The 3,812-nt window shown below is 39.7% G+C and overlaps 1 long non-coding RNA gene across 1 annotated transcript in view; it reads left to right on the top strand.

Annotated features, from left to right (window-relative positions):
• Positions 1-1,066: 1,066 nt before the first annotated feature.
• The window catches only part of LOC137999159 (uncharacterized), a 13,204-nt gene continuing 10,458 nt past the window's right edge, over positions 1,067-3,812 (top strand). The window contains exon 1 of the long non-coding RNA XR_011122906.1: positions 1,067-1,188. This is a non-coding gene — a long non-coding RNA (uncharacterized lncRNA). The remainder of the gene's footprint in view (positions 1,189-3,812) is intronic.

Raw genomic sequence — 3,812 nt, 5'->3', positions numbered from 1 at the left:
CAGAACAGGAATAAGGGAAAATTGAATGGATTAGTTAATGCGAAAAGTTCCCATAGCCTTTTGGGATTTTTTAAAGGATTTCGCTTGCTTGTTTTCAGTTACGAAATAAGAACTCAAAGAACTAAGGAATAAACAAACAACTGAAACGAGAAAAAGCAGAGAATCATGAAACACGCAAAAAAAGACCATATCAAATCCCGTCATAGAGCTATGAACTGATTAGGCGAGAAGTGTATATTATTTTGCGTCGGAGATTTTGTCGTCTATTTTCATGTTTTAATTAGGTATGACTGGAATTGTTTGCAGAGGGTCTCCACGATCACATGCAGTTTGATTAGAAAAAGTAGGTGGTCTTGAGCTGAAACGCTTTACACTTTTAGACTAATCAACAGTTATTCCCCGGCCATCAGAAAAATGCAGTCCTAGGTTGTTCTGAAGACGGAAGGATTACGTTTTTGCAAACGGGTAGAAACTCAGCACTTCACATTACACTCTAATCAGTTGTTCTCAAGAAGAAGAAGTATGCTGATATAATCGTGCGTATATGCTTTCACCAATACTTAGAGCATTCGCAAGATGTAAAGTTGGCGGTCCGCAAACAAGTTAATTGCTTCCAACCAATACAGCACGGCCGGGATAATTTTTATGACCAACTTCGCAGTTTTGCTATTATTTTCCTCCTCCGAAGACGGTTGAAGCAAACTAATGAATGAATAATGAATGAGGACTTAAACTGAAAAGAAAATGAATAAGGAATATTTAGCGTTCTAACATTCCGATTCAGAATGAAGAGTTGTACGGTTTCCGTTAAAGAATAACGAATATGATCCAACAAAATTTCAATAATGAAGAATGAGTAACTCGGAATAAATGCAAGAAATAATGAATAACTTCACAGGGTCCAATTATCCGCTTCCACCCCCGTCGATATTTGCCCTCAAATCGAGTCAAGAGTTTAGCCACAACCTGATCATGTGCGAGTCTAAAGTTCAAGTTGTTGTTTCCCCAGTGAGATATAGTGAGTTCAGTTTGACCCATGGCAGGTGATTCTGCTCCAATCGGAAAACGCAATTGAGTTGGAATGTACAAATAAAATTGGGAGTTGCTCTGCAACGGCCGGCAGTGGTATCAAAACCGAAAGCAACCAAGGTTGACCAAGAGCTTAGCAAGAAAGGAACAAAACTACAGGTTAGTTTGCTTTCAAGCGAAAAAATGAAAAACGCTTTTAAACTTTTTACCAGCGTGTTTTCAAAGCTAAAGTGCATTTCAACATGTTTTCTACGCAGACGGTTGTTTCGAGGTTTCATGCTTAGTGCGTCCTCCTTAGACTGAGAGAATAACCTAAAACTGTTAACTTGGGGCTTTCTAGACACGCGTGCCTGGAGCTGGCAGGTTCAGGGAGTGTAAAATTGCAGAGCTTGCCGACGTTTAGGTGAACAAGGCTTTTGCTTTCTTGGCTTCCGTGAAAAGACGACATTCGGTTACGTAACAGAGAGCTTCGGCGGCTGTATGCGGTGATCAACATCAAACTGCAGTGCCGTGAACGATCATCGCTTGGTTACAGGCCAACTTGCATTTATTTCTGAAATTTACAACTTAACACGATGAAAACTAATTCCTACCATTTGGGGATGAGCAGACTGTCGCAGTAAGCCGAAAAAAGTTTCGAAAATGTCTAAGGCGAAAGCTCTGCCGCCGATGAACGGTTGTAACCGACTTCCCGTATACATTCTTGCCCTCTCAAGTCATTGCTTATAATGAATTCCTGGCTGGGCCTAACAAAGATGGAATCTTTGACCAAAAACGTATATGTTACTTACTTTGCAAGTCCATAAAAGAACCGGTTTTTATCTTCAGAAAAAATAGTTTGTCCGAGCTTTTAAAAAACATCACTCGGCTTCCTTCGCTGAGCAGGTGCATGGTTTGAATAGATTTAATGCTATAAGTTTCTGTAGCCTTTAGAGATTTTTTAAAGAAATTCTCTTGTTCTGATCATAACAGTAAAATTAGATGAAGTGGAGTTTTACTAAACTGTTACAAGTGATTAGAAAGCGTATGCCACACCTTGTTAATGAAAACAAGGTAGAACTGAACTGAGAGTCAAAGTACAAACAAACAACTAAGACGAGCAGAAACGGAGAATACGAAACAGGTGCAAAACGCTACATCACTTTTTGTAGTAAATCCCGTCAAAGAGCGGCCATGTTTTAGATGAGAGGTGTATATTTTATTTGCTACAGAAAATAGGCCGTTTAGTTTCGTAGTTTGATTAGGTATTTGAATATGCCTTCTCTTGTAATTTTTCAGAGAAAGTAAAGTGGCATGCATGAACCCTATTGGCCTACACTTACTCCAGTTAAGAATCAACATTTTTGCCCCATCCCTCAGAAATTTACTATCGCAGGTCTTTTAGAAACTAATGCCCCGTCAGTTTACATCAAACCTTAACCATTTTTTGAAGATGTTTCCTTAAACACGGTTTCCAAGTGTTTTCTTTGTAAATCATGAATACTAAATTTTGTCGACTAAAAAGACGAAATTATATTGACAAGCGGCCGACCTAATACGTAGGTAAAAGGTAGTTAAAACTATACTATACAGATTGCTGGCTAGAGGGGTCTAGAAGAGCCAGGCAGCCAATGAAGCATAAAGGAAATAATTAGATCACAATAGAACTCGGTTGACAAAACACCGACAGAGACAGAAACGACTCATCACGTGCCAACACGAACTCGTGGAATGATACATGAATATTTATGTTACTTGTAATCCATGGAAATAGTATCGAAACCGAAAGCAACTGAGGTGGACCAAAAGCTTGGCAAAAATGAAGCAAACATATAGGTGAGTTATTTTTTTCTGGGTGTACCGCCCACTTGCAAACTTTTTAGTCGCTCCAGTAATGTCAAATACTGAAGTGCATTTTAACATCCTTTCCAGAGTTGTTTTGAGGCTCCATGCTTAGAGCGTCCTGTTAAACAGAGGGAATTAACTTTGACACCCAAGAAACCTAAAAGATCTTAACTAACGGTTTTCTAGACACGCGAACCTGGAGCTGGTCGCTTGGTGGAATGTAAAAAATACCACCAGAATTTGCTCGACGTTCTGGTGAACAGGGCTTTTTAATTAGTTTCCTTGGCTTCCGTAAGAAGACCTTTCAGGTTTCGATTTCGTTTAAGAGAGAGCCTCTGCGGCTGAATGTGATCAATACCAAACTGCAGTGTGAACGATCGCTTGGTTGTAGGTCATCCTGCATTGATTCAAGGAATATTTTTTGGAATCGAAGGACACACAGTAAGCCAAAAAAAGTTTGGAAGACGTCCGAAGCGGAAGCTAAGCCGCAGATGAAACGACAGTTGGCACAGAGTTTCTGAACATATCTCTCCCTCTGAAGTCATTCATTTGCTTCTAATGTGAAGCGCTGGCAGGGCCTAACAAAGATGGCAACATCGACCAAAAAATAACAATGTTTATTGCTATGCAAGTCCATGCGAGCACGGACTTATATTCCCTTAGGGAAAATAGTTTGTCCACGAGCTTAAAGAACATCACTCGGCGTGCTTCGCTAAGACGGCGTTTACTTGAAGCAGAACAGGAATAAGAGAAAACTGAATGGATTAGTTAACGCGAAAAGTTCCCATAGCCTTCAGAGATTTTTTAAAGGATTTCGCTTGTTTTTAGTTACGAAATAAGAACTCAAAGGACTACTAAAGGATAATCAAACAACTGAATGAGAAGAAACAGAGAATCATGGAACACGCGAAAAAAGACCATATCAAATCCCGTCAAAGAGCTATGAATTAGGCGAGAAG

The sequence above is a fragment of the Montipora foliosa genome, chromosome 4 (assembly GCF_036669935.1).
Source record: "Montipora foliosa isolate CH-2021 chromosome 4, ASM3666993v2, whole genome shotgun sequence".
Classification (NCBI taxonomy): Eukaryota; Metazoa; Cnidaria; class Anthozoa; order Scleractinia; family Acroporidae; genus Montipora; species Montipora foliosa.
The sequence above is the reverse complement of the archived record's forward strand: the minus strand, read 5'-3'. Positions and strand labels throughout refer to the sequence as shown.